The sequence below is a fragment of the Symphalangus syndactylus genome, chromosome 11, assembly GCF_028878055.3.
Source record: "Symphalangus syndactylus isolate Jambi chromosome 11, NHGRI_mSymSyn1-v2.1_pri, whole genome shotgun sequence".
Taxonomy (NCBI): Eukaryota; Metazoa; Chordata; class Mammalia; order Primates; family Hylobatidae; genus Symphalangus; species Symphalangus syndactylus.
In genome coordinates, this window is record NC_072433.2 from 13,732,225 (window position 1) to 13,751,900 (window position 19,676).

Genomic DNA, 19,676 nt, shown 5'->3' on the forward strand with positions numbered 1-19,676 from the left:
TGCCTTTTAAATGATAAAACCTTATATCTTTTCCCTATCTCAAGTCTTTTAATCTCCCCTAAAACCCTTACTTCCTTGTTCCTAAATTTATGTCTTATTAGAATTTCAAGCAGGAATATGTCATCAGAATTAGCTTAAAAGGAAAGGAGGAATCTTTATTCTTCTTACAAAAGCTGAGAAAGCAGGTGCTATGGCTTAAATTCAAAACTCATGTTGAAATTTAATTGCCATTGTGATGGTATTACAAAGTGGGACCTTTAAGAGGTGATTAGGTCATGAGAGTTCTGCCCTCATGAACAGTTAATTGCCATTATTGTGGGAATATGTTGGCTATCATGACAGTGGGCTCCTATTAAAGCAAGAAGTTTTGCCCCGTTCTTTCTATGTCTTGCACACTTGCTTGCCCTTCCACCCTTCTGCCATGGGATGATGCAGCACAAGACCTTCACCAGATGCTGGCACCATGCTCTTGGACTTCCCAGCCTCCAGAATCATGAGCCAAATAAACCCTTTTTCTTTATAAATTACTTAATCTATGGTATCCTATTATGGAAGCAGAAAATGGACTAAGACAGCAGGGTAAAGGAGAGATAAGCACAGATGAGAAGATGTTTTTGGTATTGTAGACTATCACATGAAATGTCTTTTCCCATCAAAACTTTAAACTTTATGCTTAGGTTTTTAGGAAGCTTGTTAAGGTATTTGTTTTCTAACGTATCTGTAAAACATATAATATCAATGATAATATTACTAGGTAATATTATAATATAGAACCTCTGGTAGTTTATTTACAAATTATCATCTTTAACATTCCCTGTTTATAACAAGGGATTTGACTCTATTTAGAAACATCTGTATCAACAAATATTGTATCTCAGTTGTTGAGAAATAAATCTAGGGTCAGCTTCAATAAAAAAACATAAAGTAAAAATTATTTGTGTTTTCATTTTTTATTCTCATTGCAACATTTTCCTGACAAAACTTAGATGAAAGGTACAATTCTCATCCAAGAGGTATGATATGGTTTGACTCTTTGACCCCACCCAAATCTTATGTTGAATTGTGATCCTGAATGTTAGAGGTGGGGCCTGGTAGGAGGTAATTTGATCACGGGGGTGGATTTCCCACTTGTTCTCATAATAGTGAGTAAGTTCTCACAAGATGTGTTTTTTTTTTAAAGTGTGTAGCACTTCTCCCTTTACTCTCCCTTCCTCCTGCTTCAGCAATGTAGGACATGCCAGCTTCCCCTTCACCTTCTGCCATTCTGCCATGGTTGTAAGTCTCCTGAGGCTTCCCCCAGCCGTGCTTCCTGTACAGCCTGCAGAGCTGTGAGCCAATTAAATCTCTTTTATTTATAAACTACTCAGTCTCAGGTAGTTCTTTATAGCAATGTGAGAATGAACTAACAAAGAAAATTGGTATCAGAGAAGTGGGGCATGGCTTTAAAGATACCTGAACATGTGGAAGTGACTTTGGAACTGGGTAATGAGCAGAGGTTAAAATAGTTTTGGAGGGGTCAGAAGAAGACAGGAAAATTAGTGAAAATTTGGAACTTCCTGGAGACTTGGTGAATGGTTGTGACCAAAATGCTGATACTGGTATGGATAGTTAAATCCAGGCTGAGGTGGTCTCAAATGGAGATGAGGAACTTATTCAGAACTGGAGTAAAGGCCACTCTTGCTATGCTTTAGCAAAGAGACTGGTGGCATTGCACCCTTGCTCTAGAGATCTGTGAAACTTTGAACTTGAGAGAGATGATTTAGGATATCTGGCAGAAGAAATTTCTAAGCAGCAAAGTGTTCAAGATATGGCCTGATTGCTTCTAAAAACACATATTCATTTGCATAAACAAAGAAATAACCCAAAACTAGAACTTATATTTAAAAGGGAAGCACAGCACAAAAGTTTGGAAAATTTGCAGTCTGACCATGTGGTAGAAAAAAAAAACCTATTTTCTCGGGAGGAATTCAAGGCTGCAGAATAAGTAAGGAGGAGCTGAATGTTAATAGCCAAGACAATGGGGAAAATGCCTCCAGGGCATTTCAGAGACCTTTGTAGCAGTCCCTCCAATCACAGGGCTGGAGGCCTAGGAATAAAAAATGGTTTTGTGGGCCAGGCCCAGGGCCCCACTGTTCTGTGCAGCCCTGGGACATGGCACTCCACATCCTAGCTGCTCCAACTCCAGCCATGGCTAACAGGGGCCAAGGTAAAGCTTGGACCATTGCTTCAGAGGATGCAAGCCCCAAGCCTTGGTGGCTTCCACATGGTGTTGGGCCTTCAGGTGTGCAGAAGACAAGGGTTGAGGTACGGGAGCTTCCACCTAGATTACAGAGGATGAATGGACATGCCTGGATTCCAGGAAGAAGTCTGCTGCAGGAGTGGAGCCCTTGTGGAGAGCCTCTACTAGGGAAGTATGGAGGGGAAATGTGGGATTGGAGTCCCCACACAAAGTTCCCACAGGGGAATTGCCTAGTGGAGCTGTAAGAAGGTGGCTACTGTCCTTCAGACCCCAGAATGGTAGATCCACCAACACATGCACTCTGCACCTAGAAAAGCCACAGGCACTCAATGCTAGCCTGTGAAAGCAGCCCAGGAGGTTGTACCCTGCAGAACTACAGAGGCAGAACTTCTCAAAGCCTTGGGAGCCCACTGCTTGCAGCAGTGTGGCCTGGATATGAGATATAAAATCAAAGGAGATTATTTTGGAGCTTTGAGATTTAATCACTGCACTCCTGGGTTTCAGACTTGCATGGGGCTTGTAATCCTTTAGTTGTGGCTGATTTCTCCCTTTTGGAACATGAGCATTTACCCAATACCTGTACCCTGGTTGTATCTTGGAAGTAACTAACTTGTTTTTGATTTTACAGGATCATAGGCAGAAGGGACTTGCCTTGTCTCAGATGAGACTTTGGACTAGGACTTTTGGTTAATGCTGGAACAGCCTCCTCCTACTCCCCCACTTTGGGGGGCTATTGGGAAGGAATGATTATATTTTGAAATGTGAGAAGGACATGAGATTTGAGAGTGGCCAGAGGAAGAATGATGTGGCTCGACTCTGTACCCCCATCCAAATTTCATATTGAATTGTGATCCTGAGTGTTGGAGGTGGAAGCTGGTGGGAGGTGATTAAATCATGGGGATGAATTTCCCCCTTGCTGTTCCATGAGTGAGTTCCCATGAGATCTGGTTGTGTAAAAGTTTGTAGCACTTCCCCCTTCTCTCTCCCTTTCTCCTGCTCCAGCCATGTAGGACAGCTTCCCCTTCACCTTCTGCTATAATTGTAAGTTTACTGAGGCCTCCCCCATCCATGCTTCCTGTACAGTCTGCAGAACTGTAGGTCAATTAAACCCCTTTTCTTTATAAATTACCCAGTCTCAGGTAGTTCTTTATGGCAATGTGGGAATGGACTAATACAAGGTGATACAATCTGGAGTAGAATACAGTAAAAGCATAATCTTGGAGTTCAGTCAGCAATCTCAGTGCTGAAAGTGAGTACTTCCATGTTACAGATGAGAAATGGAAGCCCAGAAAGATTAAGTGACTTGACCAAAGTTACACAAGCAGTTAGTCATGCAGCTGGGACAAAGCCCAGGCCTCCTGAAACTTTCCCTTATACTGTTACCTTTTCATTATCTTTTTAGACAGCAACAAAAATACGTTTTAGAGCCTTTTCACAGAAAACTTATTAAGAGTGTGTTACTATTTGTCTCTCAACTGTTAGCATCTGTTGGGATCTTTTCTTTCCTTTTCTGTAATATGGCTGAAATGATGGAAATCCAATTGGAAACCCTGGCCACACCAACGGCATGGGTAGGCTGTCCTTCAGTCCAGTTCAGCTGATGAAACAACAGGTGGTGGCTGCAGCCTTTTCACCCCCGGGATTCACAAGGGCTTTGTTAAATTAAATCACCTCATTTCAGGCACCTGATCACAAATGTGGCTTTTCTGCTGCCTGTATTTTGTTATTTCCTAGCCATGAATGATTGTACCATTAGGCTTAAAGTTGTCTATGTAGTGTTCCTATGACCAAAGGTTGATGGTCTTTCACAGTGATATTTTGTAACATGCTACTTTTAAGAGACATTGGTGTATGGCAAAGAGCTTTGGGGATTATTCATTCATTATTCCATGGAGTTCTTGCCTTCCATAACAGCTCTTTATGTAGCTGTATTTCTCACTAAACTCTCTAAGACAGATGCCAGCCCAGAGGCTCTTCTCAATATTTATTTCTGGGTCTATTTCCACAGGAGTCTTTTAGATATTCAAACACATAAGCAAATAGAAGAAAAACTATGTAGGTGCTTTTAAAAATTTACCACAAGGGGACTGGCCCAAGTCAAAGCACGGATGCCTCTTTTTGGCAGTTCACAAAGCTCAGTGTTTTAAAATTTAAGTTGCAAATTTGTTTTTTAAATTAATAACGAACATTTATTGTGTACTTAACTACCTGCAAAGTACTGTGCTAAATCTAATAATAAATAGACAGATAATATCCTAGTCTCAAAACACACAGAATCTAATGTGAAACACAGATACATAAATGACAGTAGGGTACCAAATATGAATCATAATTAAGATATAAAGTCCATAAGAGGTCAAAAGGAGAAATAAATTCTAGATGTTAATAATAATAAGTTAAGGAAATCAAGGAATATTTTACAAAGGTTATCACATTTTAGCTTTTCCTAAGTGTGGCACAAGGGCATTCTGGCTAATGTCAGTTGCAGGGCTCTGCCCATGAAGGGTATGTCTGAGGAAGCAAGAGCAGTCTGGAGTGTTGTGTAGGGAACCTGGGGATCCTAGCCAAGATGAGACATGTTAGGGCCAAGTTAAGAGTGGAGAGGTGAAGGAGGAAAGAACACTCGTGCTAAGACAAGGTGAGGAGAAAAATGAATGCTTCTCAGTTATACACTTTCCAACCGGCTCTAGGCTTGACGTTCTGCACACAGCTTCTATTTGAGTCCCTCACAACAATAGTATGAGGTAAATGCTGTTATGCACATTTTACTGAAAGGCAATCTGGGACCCAAAAGAACATGCAGCTTGCCCAGATTCACAAGCTAGTAAGTGGTGGAGTCTCTCCATCGTCTTTTTACAATACCGTATTTCTTTCCTCATACCGATGGTTGTTGGCTGGCTTTGAAAAGATTTGAACTGGATTCTGTACATAGAAGAAGCCATTGCCCTGTTGTTCATTTTAGGCCATGCTGATGATCACCTTTAACTTTCACTTGGTAGATGTTGGTGGGCTGATGGGGTCTACAATACTCGCTCATGGGGCACTTTTTCTACTCTCCCTTTGGTGGAGCAGGGACTTGCCAGCCCTTGGCACTCTCACATACTTAACAAAAAAGAAAGAGAAGTAGAGAAACCGAACACTAAGTTTGTTACTTTGAGATCCTATGGCAACATTTGATATGTGACTTGAATTTTGAATTTTAAATATAAAGTGTCCTTTTCAAAAATATAAAATACAAGCAGAATTAGTGCTCTATGCTGTGTGAAACATCTCTATAATACTTAGGAAACTTCTCTTCGTGATGCTTTTTTTCATCATTCTCTATGAAGTTTATTTTCATCTTTCAATGAGGGAATCTTAATAATGGCAAAATAGAAGGGCAGGATGCTATTCTGTACAGTGTTTAACCTGGAGCTTTAAAATTAGATCATTTAAATAGCATGGCTAATTATAGTTGTAGCTGTAAAAAAGTCATCGAATGTATATAACTTGCAAACAAAAGAGTAAAAAATGTTCTGATAATACATGTTATTATACATTTGTCCAAACCCATAGAAAAAACAACACTAAGGGTGAACGCTAATGTAAATTGTGGACTCTGGGTGACAATGATGTGTCAGTGTAGGTTCCTCAATTGTAACAAATGCACCACCCTAGTGGTAGATGTTGAGAATGGAGGGGCCGTGCATGTGTGAGGATGGGGTATATGGGAAATCTCCGTACTTTCTTCTCAATCTTACTGTGAACAAAAATGGCTCTAAAAAATTAAGTCTCAACAGATGTTTTGATGAGGCAGATCTATTTTACTCTTTTGTGGAGCTCAGCATGCAGCTCTGTGATGCTGTACTAGGGGAGATGCTAGACCAGAGTAAAAATATCCAGCTGGTTGGGGATCAGAATCTGGACCCATTGAATCTTAAAAGTCTCCATCAGGGGGATCTTTTTATTGGATTTTCATAATTATTAGTTGTTATTTATTAGTATTTGTCAAATCATGATTGAATGGGAGAAAAAAATCTGAACCAAAGGGTAAACAAATCCAAAGAGAAATCAAAAATTAGAAAATTAAAAACTGGTTTAAAAAAGGTTTTCCATCTGTACAGATGCTGATAATATATTCCCAAAGTAGTTTCCCATTCATTGCTTAATTTAGTTTTCTCAATAACTGTCACAAGTGTGCAAATGTACATTTTAAGCATGTAAGCTTAAGGTATTGTTATTACTATTATGCGTGAGGCACATGCATAGGTCCTGCTCCTGTCTAGCACTGGTTTCCAGAGGGTGGGTACAGAGCCCTGAGACAGGTTTCTCCAGAATACCTGATACATTGACAATATGTGTGTGTGTGTGTGTGTGTGTGTGTAATTATGGTACGGACTAACATTATTATCTGGCTGGGCATGGTGGTTCACGCCTGTAATCCCAGCACTTTGGGAGTCTGAGGTGGGTGGATCACTTGAGGTCAGGAGTTCGAGACCAGCCTGGCCAATATGGCGAAACCCCATCTCTACTAAAAATATAAAAATTAGCCAGGCATGGTGGTGCCCACCTGTAATCCCAGCTACTTGGGAGGCTGAGGCAGGAGAATCACTTGAACCCAGGAGGTGGAGGTTGCAGTGAGCCAAGATCACACCACTGCACTGTAGCCTGGGTGACAGAGTGAGACTTTGTCTCAAAAAAAAACCACCAAAAAACCCAACACAAAAACATTATTTTCTACTTTGTGAATTACTGGATTTTTGAATTTCTATAAATAAAAATAGTTACTGTGCATAAAGCATTTTACTAATTGGTAAGCATTGTATGAGCCCTTTATATGTTTGAAATCATCTAATCTTCAGAAAAGCATAATGAAGTTGATGGCATTACTGGCCCCTATTTTTCCAGTAAGGATACTGAAGCATAAAGAAATTAAGTTACAGTTAGCAAATGGCAGAGTGGAAATTCAAACCCTGGCAGTCTGGCTCCCAAATCTGTGCTCCTAACCATTACACCATACTTCTCTCATGGGTCTCTCTAAATTAGGACAACAAGAAAGAGCTTCCCATTTTGAGAAGACAAGTTCACTTTTGTGGGTGATAACTCTTGAACACCTCCCAAAGGCTCCCTAAGGTAGGAAAGGCTCTTTCTTGCATTACCCTGACATATATCACTGTGTATATTTTCAGACATCCACAAAAGCCAATAGCTCAGCTAGTTATAACTAGGTGCATACATGGTATTACTGTCTACATGAGTTACAGAGAAAAAAAATCAATGTTTTGATACTCAGAATTATTGTCTGTCACATTTAGAGGTTGGCTATCACTAGAACAGTTGTTCAAACATGTATGCACAAGTCATGTCATACAAACTCTGTCTTAATATTTTCACAACCAGAAAGCTCTTTAACCTAAATGGACTTTCAAATGAGAAATGTAAACTACATTCCTCTCCTTTTACCCAGGAGGGACATTTCAGCACTTACAAACTACTAAGCTGATACTGTATATGACATTTGAAAAAATTCCTCCATAAGTCAATGCTTGGGGGTAGAAAAGGCAAAAAGAAAATCGAATATTTCCCTGTGAGAAGGGCAGCCTCATGACAGGTATGGACAGTGAGCAGAGGGTTGTCATTTTTTGTCTCTGGCCACTGTTTGGGGAATCCAGATTATGACAATTTTTCAATCACTTTAGTGCCCAACAGGAGCCAATCAACAAATATTAAAAGCAGTAACACATGTCCCAGGTGAGTTAATTATAGAAATTTTTCTAATCCTAAAGATGATTTGAAGTCAACCCTTAGCTGAATTCCAACAACAAGTATATAAGACAGCACGTACTATATTTTTCACTTTTATTTTCAAGGTTTAAGCCAGTAAAGATTTTTCACTCTATTTTATTTTGTTATTTTATTTTTTATTTTTAATGCACTGAATACATAGTTATAATCCTGGCAATTCTATGGCCTTCCTTCTTTTCAAGAACATTTTTGAATTTTTGCCAACCATTAAAAAATACACATTGGGATTAGTTTACTGGCAGGCAGAGACATAAAACTAAAAGGATAATGAGATAGAAATAAGGTGATGGGAATAGCACAGTTACGATGGGAACTAATGATCACCATGTGATGCCTTATCCTTTAAATATTACAACAATAACAATGGGTTGTGTTTGAGTGGCTTCATATGTCTACTCCCCCTACAAATGCTTTTATGTTCTTGGTCTTTACCACATCCTAGTGAGGGAAATGGGACAAGTACATTCTAATTTTGTAGGAAATTATAGAGTAAATTAGATGACTAAAACCAGAGCCGATATCTTGACTCTCAGCACAGTGTTCTTTGGAGAGAAGAATCCTATGATTCATTATATTATGGCTACTTACCATGAAGAGAGATACTCACAATACCTATAACCCCTCCAGCACAGTGCTGACTGCTCTGAATGGCTGCTAACCTTTCTCCTATGGCCACTGTGTCCTGCTGGGCATCACACCTCGGGCTAGATCAGGCTCCCATGAATATGGCAGGATGGATTTAATCTCGTGGGGTATTTATACTTCGTGTAATAAGGAAATACAGTTTTTAATGCAAAAATGCATCAAATCATTTTTGGGTAAAAATTTAAAACCCAGTAATTTTAAAATTAATTTTATGGTGAAATCCATTGTCAGATACCAGGACTCACTTATTTGCTTTGTAAATAATGAATTTGCTTAAAATTACACCTGTATTTTTAGTGCTAGTGTCAACTGACTACAGATAATGAACTTAGATTTCTTTAAAGGCTACTAATAAACAAATAGAAAAGAGCATTAAGCACTTTCTTGGAAACTTGAGAACTTCTGATGGTGCTGACAATTTGTTTGGAAATATTTTAGTTACTTTTTATTTTTAAATAATTACCTGGCCGGGCCTGGTGGCTCACGCCTGTAACCCCAGCATTTTGGAAGGCCGAGGTGGGTGGATCACCTGAGGTTGGGAGTTTGAGACTAGCCTGATCAACATGGAGAAATCCCGTCTCTACTAAAGATACAAAATTAGCTGGGCGTGGTGGCGCATGCCTATAATCCCAGCTATTCGGGAGGCTGAGGCAGGAGAATCGCTTGAACCCAGGAGGTGGAGGTTGATGTGAGCTGAGATCGTGCCATTGCACTTCAGCCTGGGCAACAAGAGCAAAACTCCATCTCAAAAAATAATAAAAACAATAATTTTCTTATCTCAAAAACCCCATAGCTGAATTACCTTCTTTTTAAAAATAAGGGTAGCAGGAATCCCTGAGGTTTACTTTAGTGTCTGCCAAAAAAGGACTCCTTCAAAATGTGCCTCTTTTCATTCTGATGGCCACAATCCAAAGCAGTTTTCAAATATATTTGTCCCATACACATCTCAGCTTCCCCTACATGCCAGATTATGACACAAGTTTCTTGAATAATTTGAGAGCAAAATCATAAAACAAATATGAATTTCCACCGTAATCCATTTTTTTTTACACTTTCATGTAATCTGCAAGACAGAGAAGGACCTCATATCTCAATATGTACGTACACCTGAAGACCAGTGGCTTACTAAAAAATTTTTTTTTGCAAATTCTCTAAACTGCAGATATCAATGTAAAAAGCCTATAGTATTTCAATTCTCCTATTATAAATATTCCTGCAGTAAAAATATCCTCAAAAAAGGCCTCAGCCAATGGCTTATTTGTTTTAAGCCCTATTTAATGCAATAATGACAGAATCTTAATAACAGGATTTGACCCCACCACTTAATTATTCCAGGAATGGCTTCTTAGAAAGTCTAATCTTCATTTATAATTATGATGCAGTCTTGTGAAATCTAAGCAGATAAATGCGGTCAAATTAGGACACCATTGAGAAAAGGAACCTAAAATTGAATATTTGCCATTGGAACTAAGGACTCAAGATCAACATAGATCAAACGCTTCCTCTGTAAGTGGAATTAATCAGCCCTACAAATTCTCTACCGTGATACAAGGCAGTATTTCTTCTTGGGAAGTGACTTCCTGAAACCTTCCACTGAGGAATATATTCCATGTTAATTTCAGTATGCCATTTAAAATTATCCTGCAAAAAAGGAACCAATTTAAAACATCTGGCCTGATACCAGATTGAACAGCTGTATTCTGCCTCTTTGAATTCATGGTGTTGTAAGAATCCGGACACTTTTTCTATCCTAAACTGTGGCATGGTGATCTGAAACAAATGTTGGTCCAGTGTGGGCCATTTCAGCACTGGATGGAATGATTCTGCACTTCTTGACCTGTCTTCAAGGTGTTTGGGGAAATAGTTTCACGTGAGCACGGCCCCTTAGGCCCTTCCTGAGAGCATCATAGCAGAGTAATGTCTCATACCAACTTGCGCTTTTGAGCACAGAACGAGATCATTGTTGTGTGACCTGATTTCATTTCAGTGACTGTCTCAGTAAAGAATGACATCATCCCATTCTTTTTCCTTAATATCCACTTGTGAATGTCCCCCAGTCCCCACCCTCATCATAATTAAACTCCTTTCCTTGCCAGGGGAAGAGCTATTTTTCTCTTAACTTCCTGCCTGAATGTATCATTATGGCAAGAGCAAAGAGTTTTCCTTGGGTTGGTCAACATCTCTGGAGTTTGCTTCCTCGCCATATCAGGCAAAGCACAATTTTATTGGCAGTCAAAGCATACTGACAGAGCCATCTGCTGGGACAGGTCTCAGTCAGATGTGAGGAGAGAGGAGCCTGCAAAAGATGGCACAGCCTGATGGGCACAATATTTCTCATCCAATCGGAGTTTGGCATTTTCTTTAAACATAAGCTCATTGGCTTTGAGGACTGTGGTCTGAGCAGATCCATTTAGCTATGTACATACATGTGTGCAAATCTGTGTGCTTGTACATATTAACATTTGCTTATCACTTAGATTTGTACTGAAGTCTCACATGTGAAAGTGATTAGTCTCAAAGGGATAAGAGGATGGTGCAGGAGAAGACAATTTAAAAACCATCATTAAAATGCAAATAAACAGAATGGCTACATGAAGGAAGGTATTGATTGTGTGTGTGTGTGTGTGTGTGTGTGTGTGTGTTTACTGTTATCTCTCTTATAGAGAAAAAGCATGAGTAACTTATATGTCCCACATCCATGTAATGGAACACAATGCACAAATTTAAAAGAACTAAAAGACAATGCAGAAACTGTATGAACCGTTTTGATACAAAGGTAGGTGAAAACAAAACAATAAACATTGTACATTCTCCATGCTTCCAATTTTGTAAAATATTAGGTAGTACCCTATTAAATCACTGCTTTTGTAGGCCAACAATAGTTAAATAGAAGCAATTTTCTATGATTCCACTTAATATATATTTATACAGAAAAGACCAATTGATTTAGGTTAAGTGTGTGATTTAAAAAAAAAAACTCTTAAGCAACTGTTATATGGTTTTTACAACAAATACCTAATTTTAAATGAGTCGATATTCTGTGTAATAAATTGTCCTCTTCAATGAGAAATGTTTCAAAATATGTAAGGGTGATCACACAGGAAAAGAGTCTACTTTTTAGCACCCCCAAATACAGGTCTCTATATTCTGCAGCAAGATAAATTATCATTGTCTTGGTATCCAATATGCACTTAAAGCAAGACAAGGATAATTTTTAGGGTCCACATCTGATATTGATTCCTTGAAAAGGTTTAGTTTACTGTTATAGTCTATGGGCAATTTTAAGAACCACCTACATTTAAATGAATGTACTAAATTTAACTTAATAATTAAAATAATATTAAAAATAAAGTGCCAGGCACAGCTAAGGCATCCTTATTATAAAATTTTCCATCCCAAATAGGCATTAACAAGGCTAGGAAAAGTCTTAATTTTCTCAAAAACAACATAGTTGCTGTTCTAAGTTATCCCATCTGTGTGCACCAAACCTTGTCCAACAGTGCAATATTAGTGTCCAGAAGGTACAATAAAGGCCGTTCATATTTTGGCAGGTGTATTTTAAGCTGAAAACCAGGCTTCACACACATACACAAAAGCAATCTGTTCCACAGGTGTGAACATTTTTGATGAGAACCCTCAAAATCTCCCCCAAGCTGTGAAATTTAATTGTCCTTTTGGTGTCTTCTCATATGTGAATACAACCTATCTCTCCTTGGAACAAGGGACAATCTGGCAATCTGAAAGACAGGAAATGCTTGGGCAGCTTCTGAGATTTGCTTATAATATCTTCTTGTACTTTCTCTTCGGTTATGTAATTTAGAGGTGATGCCAAGTTCAATGAGCTACAGGTAAGCAGTTCTGAATATTAAATGAAAGAACTTTATACCCAAATGATATGAGCAGAGAGGCAACCCAGGTGGCTGGGTGCAGTGGCTCATGCCTGTAATCCCAGCACTTTGGGAGGCCGAGGCTGGCAGATCATGAGGTCAAGAGATCGAGACCATCCTGGCCAACATGGTGAAACCCCGTCACTACTAAAAATACAAAAATTAGCCAGGCGTGGTGGCACGTGCCTGTATTTCCAGCTACTTGGGAGGCTGAGGCAGGAGAATCGCTTGAACCCAGGGGTCGGAGGTTGCAGTGAGCCAAGATCGTGCCACTGCACTCCAGCCTGGCAACAGAGGAAGACTCTGTTCATTTTGAAAAACAAAAAAAAGAAAGAAAGAAAAGTGGCCTCTTCATAGCACAAGAGAAACTAAGAAAGATACTTTGAGAAATCAGGTCCTCAGGGACCTCTTCAGAAGATGAAGGGTGCTCTCATAGTATCAGGGGTTTTCCAGTCTCTTCTATGGTTAATTTTGAATGGTATGGCACTGAAGGCGAACCTTGTTTTTTCCAACATAAAAATTGATGCATCAGGCTAGAGTTTCACAAAGAAAATGTTCACAATATGACTCAAGAAGATAAATAACTCTTGAGAAGTTCCAGTTCTGTTCATTGAACTTACTACTTATTCAATGAACTTGTCCATTGAATTATTAAACATTTATCTTTTGAAGTTTCTGTTTTAGAATATTTCCTTCTCATGTTAGAGCTCTGAAGTAAGGAGACCTAACTTTCAACTTATCTTCTCTTACTGTGGATTTGGCTCGTTTATGACAAGCATCTGATACAGTGTTGTAATCAGCCATGGGGGTTAATACCCCATGCCATCTTCAGACAAAGCTCCAAGAATTCTAGAAAAACTGCTGATGCTTATAACTTTATGTCAAAGAACTAACCTGTCTCCCATACACTTTGAACCATTCACTTTCTTCATGTATAACTTGTAGAATGAAGGCAAAAATGTTTAATTCCGTAAGTATTAGAGAAGCTGGATAAAACAACCCTGAAAAGGCAAACCTGAAATTCGGGCCAGACTTGAAGACGTTGCTTTTTGGGTGAGGTTCATGAAAGTTTTGGTGATTACAGGACTTATTCCAAGCCAACTTGAGCCAACAGAAGGCTTAGAATAAAAATCAAGCACGCTGGTTGTGGTGGCTCATGCCTGTAATCCCGGCACTTTAGGAGGCCGAGGTAGGCAGATCACTTGAGGTCAGGAGTTCAAGACCAGCCTGGCCAACATGGTGAAACCCCATCTCTGCTAAAATACAAAAATTAGCTGGGGGGTGGTGGCAGGTGCCTGTAATCCCAGCTACTTGGGAGGCTGAGGCAGGAGAATTGCTTGAACCCAGGAGGTGGAGGTTGCAGTGAGCCGAGATCATACCACTACACTCCAGCCTGGGTAACAGAGCGAGACTCCCTCTCAAAAAAAAAAAAAAAAAAAAAAAAAAATTCAAGCAAATAGCAATGATTCTGGAGTGACTAATGAAATAGCGAGGAACCGAACATTTTCATTGCATTAGTTTGGTTAGGGGTGAAGGGGAGCAACTCTCAGAGTTGACATTTGAAAAAGTCTCATGGGGTTGTACCCTCATATGAACCCAACCCCTAGCAATGTTTTTGCCACCAAGGTGAAATTGCTGAGATGGGTTGCCACAACTCTCCCCGGCTCCATGAAAGCTCTTGGCACTAATGTTTATCTGGCCAAGGAAAGAAACTGTGAGGACGAGCTGTGAATAAATCAGATATCTGTACAGCCTTCACTCCTGACACTGTGGAGTATGTTGTGGATGACTGTGCATGGCAGGCCTACCACACTGCCCCCTAATTCCCCTGAGCTTCCTTCCTGAGCAGCTCATAATATGTCAATAGTCATATGATTGTTTAGATTCCCATTTTTCAGATGGTTCTTCCGACATTTTTTAGGACTGATTTCGTGACATGGCTCTGCCACGTGGAAGGCCCCTTTTAGCTCTCTCAGCCAACAAGAATGAAAATGTGATGGGAAGGTAGAGGACCATTGACTTTTCAGTTTCTGCCAGTTCTTAACAATTCCCCATCCGTGAAATGTTCCCCTCTTCAAGTGACATAGAGTACCCAGGTGGCCCTTGGTTTAAGCTAGAGATAAAAATTTGATGAGTACCTTTGAAGATTTTCTGCAATTATTCTGCCTTGAAGAACCTGCATGTCATTTGCCAAGTTTATCTTCTTTAGATGATGGTGGGTGGCCGTCAGCACCTATGGTGGAAGAGAACAAAAGTGCCATCAGTTACGTTTTATCAGCAATTCCTCTCATCTTTCAGATGTTGCCCTTTCACGGCCTCAAAGGGGGTGATCATTAGGAACAATATTCTCTAAATTTCTTCCAGACCGATTTTCTTACAATCACTCGCAAGAGTCTTTGAAGCATTGTGGGTGATTCGGTCCTTTTGTAGAAGTTTCTATTTTGACCGCTTCTCCAACGATGAAAAGACTTTCCATTAGATTCATTTCATATCATTCTTTGACTGGATTTCATAGAAACATTAAAGAAGAATTTCCTTTTAAAAGTTTACAAAGTGTTCCAAGTTTAAAGGTTGAGTGCTGTCTAATTTCAGGTTGGGAGACCCATTTTAAAGGAAAACGTGCTGAATCATAGAATCTTTTAAAGTTGCAGCAAGCTATTATTTGAGGAGTAGCAAAGTAAGCATTTCCAAGTGGTTAGATTTGTTTATATTCCACATTTTTAACAGCTGAAAAATGTAAGTGATTAAAATAAATTTGAACACTTTGAATAAGAGTAAACACCCATTTTAATATTTTAAGTATCAGATGAAGCAATCTTGCTGCCATGAACATTCTGACATATACACACTGTATGTAAACGTGCATATGATATAAAAGAGAACATAATATAAGATAGAACAGGGAAATGAGACATCTTATTTAACAACTCAGAATTTCCTTTACATTTAAAAAATATTAATCATGCCCATGTAAATATTAATGTTTAATAAAGCAGTTCATTTAGAGTCTTCATACTTTTCCACTGGTGACTACAATTGTACCTTGGTATACATATGGGGGGATCTCAGAGGTAATGGGTGCAGATTTTTTCCCTCCATAGGCCTGGAATCTCTTTTCATCCTGAGCTGGCCTTGGCGAGTCAGGTTAAGCCCCAGGTCCTTTGCTTTGCTCGGGATGGATCACTCCTACCACAAGATTGCTGCAGCAGTGCCTCCTTGGAGCTGGCCTGGTGCTGCAGGATTCACTTTCCTCCCACACCACTCTCATCACCCCTCTTTCCACTTCAAACAGCAGTGAAACTCCGCCGTTGCTAGTTTTATGCCACCCTCTGCAATATGGCCCACCTCACCCATTAGGCCTCTAGATCACTTGCTTCACTGTGCTTCTCCTCCTGGGGGTTGGGGAGTTCTAGGAGAACTTTTCCATCCTGTCTCCATAGTGCCGGTATCACAAATTATTAGAAGCATCATGCGGATGTCCACTTGTAAAATATGTTCTGAGAGGACATATACATGTTTGTGCTTATAACTGTATGTGCACCTCATGACCTCCTACAGTGGTGAAAGTTTACATCTGAATGTGATGTCGAAAGTATCTGGCTGTGGTTAGGCTGGCACACTCTGATGTCGAAAGAATACCTTTTCTGAGACTGTTCTGAATATGCTACCAGGCAGCCGAGTCTGGAATGAGATGCCGGAATACCAGGCTACGGCATTCACTGGCTATGTGGCCTTGAGCACATTACTTAATTTCTCTATGCCTGAGTATTCTCCTCCGACAAATGGGAATTTAAAATGGTATCTACCCCATAGGGTTGATGTGAGGATTACATGAAAACATTCATGTGAAAAACTTGCCTAGCACAAAATAAGGGTTCAGTAAACATCGGCAATCATTATTACTTGGATTGATTTTTTTTAGACCAGTAATAAAGATACAACCTTCATTGCATATTTGCAATCAAAAGACATTTTCATGAAATGAGACCAGAATTTTCTTAAATTTTATAAATGTAGACTTTGATTTCTCATCATTAAAATGATAATGTGTAGGCCAGGTGAGGTGGCTCATGCCTGTAATCCCAGCACTTTGGGAGGCTGAGATGGGAGGATTGCTTGAGGCCAGGAGTTCAAGACCAGCCTGGGCAACACAGTGGGATCCTCATCTCAACCAAAAAATTTAAAAACTAGCTGGGCGTGGTGGTGTGCACCTGTAGTACCAGCTACTTGGGAGGCTGAGGCGGTGGGATTACTTGAGCCCAGGTGTTTGAGGCTGCAGTGAACTATGATCACAACACTGCCCTCCAGTCTAGGAAACAGAGCTAGAGTCTGTCTTTAAAAAAATAAATAATAATAATGTGTGGTATAATCATATAATAATTTAATTGTTATTGGTTATTGAAGAAAGAACAGAGGCAGCCTAAGTTCCTGCTGATATGTGTATGCACGTGAGAGTCAAATACTTCCTGCTGTGTTATATGAAGTTTTGTTTGTTCCCCAGAATAGAGAAGGGTGATGGGATGACTTGGCCCTCGCAGTTCTCAACTCCAAACTCTACACCCCAGAAGACTGATTGCCTGGATCCTTTCTTCTCTATAGGTGCCATCTTGTAACAGTTCCTTACAAACAGGTGTAATACTTAATATGCAATAGAAATTCCTTTTGTTAAAATATTTTTTTCCAATTTCATTAATGAAATTGTTAAAACAAATTTATTCTTTAGTTTCAGCAAAACAGCATCATCTGGCAAAGAGGATTAATATGAATTAGAGTATTATTGTGTATGGGTTTCGTTTATCCTTAGAGACTTATTTTGAAATTTTAATAGTATAAATAGAATTATGTTAATGTGTATTTATAGCTATATAAACATAAAGCAACTTATACATAGCTTTTTGGGTACATATTTCAGTAACATTTTAATAGATAATAATGTAAGTCTGGGACCTGTTGCAGTGGCTCGTGCTTGTAATCCCAGCAGTTTGGGAGGCCGAGGCGGGCAGATTGCTTGAGGTCAGGAGTTTGAGACCAGCCTGGGCAACATTGTGAAACCCTGTCTCTACTAAAAATACAAATATTAGCTGGGCATGGTTGCACATGCCTGTGATCCCAGCTACTAGGGAGGCTTAGGTGGGAGGATGGCTTGAGCCCAGGAAGTCAAGGCTGCAGTGAGCCAAGATTGTGCCACTGCACTCCAACCTGGGTAATAAAGTAAGACTCTGTCTCAAAATAAATAATGTAAGTCTGTACTGGAGCTCCATGATCCATTGCGTGGGTGGAGAAATGTTTCCTGAGGCCAGCTTCTTCAGGGTCCCACCCATAAACAGTCCTCTCCCTGCTTTCACTCCTCTGTTCTTTATCTGGAAAAGTCCACTTTTCTCTCTTCCACATATTAAAACTCTAAGCTCCCCTCTGGGATGAGCTAAAATCTCATTTTCTGACAGCCTCGATTTTCATTAATCCCTGTCACTAGAACTCATAACACTTAAAACCTGTGCCACATAGTGTGGCACTTAGTTATACAGTCTCGACTACCATCTCTATGGCCTGCATGCAGGATGGTCTCATCTCTCTGGTCAGGTTTCAGGATCCCTCAGAGTGAGGGTTTTGTCTTGGGCTTTGTCTCCATCTTATGGCATCACAGTGTGGCCCCAGTAACTATTGGAAGGTGGCTGAGCCTCACTGTAAAGGACAGTCAGGATCTGAGTCACCGATGGATCCTTGGTTTGTTTTTGGGTTTATTTAAGTTTTGGTTAAAAATATAGACTCCAAGACTCTGAATGTTTTCTCAAGCAATAACAAATTGTCAGCCCACAGTGCTGAAGCTGGCCACAAAAACTTGAAAGGACCAGGAAACCAGGGGCCTAGCTGTGGGTCATTGTGTCCCTTTCTTTTGCTTAAGTCAGACTTAGGATGTTTTCTGTAAGTCATGACTCAGTACAACTCTGATGTGTGTGTGTTTGTGTGTGTGTTTGTGTGTGTGTAGAGAGAGAGAGACAGAGAGAGCACTCATGAGTCTCAGTTTTTCTGTTCCTATAATGAAAGGATAAGGTAAAACTGGAAGACCTCCAATATCTCTTCTTACTCTAAAATTCTATAAAATATTGGCACGTATGGCGATTAATCTGACATTACCACCTTCAAATAAGTGTGGGGGTGTGCCAGAATTTCACCTGTTGAGAATATATTGGGAAGTTAAGCTTGATAGTTTAACAGCTGTACTTTAAGAGTTTGGTTTGGCTTCGCTCTCTGTGTCAGTGTGTTACTGCAATTAGCACTTAGGAATCCATGCTATAAAGCAACTAGATGATTGAACTTAACTCTCTTGGTTGTCTCCATTGTTCAGAAATCAAGCTGCATTTCCTGGCTCTGAAACTTTGTAAACTCATCAAATTTTACTGCAGAGAAATGTCATTAAAATAACAGTCCTTAGTGGAAAACACTAGCACCATTCATCAGTAGCAAAATGCTGAAACAGTAACTGATATTTTTAAACTGTGAATTGGAGGCATTTTTGTATACTTTACACATACACACATTTAGACAGATGTGTAAGGTAAATGTTCATTTTTCCTATGCAGTTGTCCTTTAATTGTCTCTTAAAAGTGGCTTTAGTCTTGTTGCTTAAGAACATTCTGGGCCGGGCCTGGTGGCTCACGCCTGTAATCCCAGCACTTTGGAAGGGTGAGGTGGGTGGATCATGAAGTCAGGAGTTTGAGACCAGCCTGACCAACGTGGTGAAACCCGGTCTCTACTAAAAATATAAAAATTAGCCAGGCATGGTGGCAGGTGCCTGTAATCCCAGCTACTCAGGAGGCCGAGGCAGGAGAATTGCTTGAATCCAGGAGACAGAGGTTGCAATGAGCTGAGATTGTGCCACGGCACTCCAGCCTGGGTGACAGATCAAGACTCTGTCTCAAAAAAAAAAAAAAAAAAAGAAAGGAACATTCTGTTTTAGCTTCTGTCTCCTTGGAAAGTAATAACTGGTTCCAAACTGCTTTTCTTAAAGGGTTGTTGGAAGGTCCAAAGTGTGCTCATTAGAAAACTTATGCTGAACCACACAAATCTTGCCATCGTGGATGGTGCACGCATGTGGGACTTACTTCATACACAATTGACAT

The 19,676-nt window shown here is 39.8% G+C and overlaps 1 protein-coding gene across 16 annotated transcripts in view; it reads right to left on the reverse strand.

Annotated features, from left to right (window-relative positions):
• SULF1 (sulfatase 1) overlaps window positions 1-19,676 on the reverse strand; it is a 191,385-nt gene that overhangs the window by 142,229 nt on the left and 29,480 nt on the right. For all 16 annotated transcript variants that reach the window (XM_055298992.2, XM_055299002.2, XM_055298995.1 and 13 more), the window contains one exon: window positions 14,694-14,788. The gene's annotated coding sequence lies outside the window, so the exon portion shown is untranslated. The remainder of the gene's footprint in view (window positions 1-14,693; window positions 14,789-19,676) is intronic.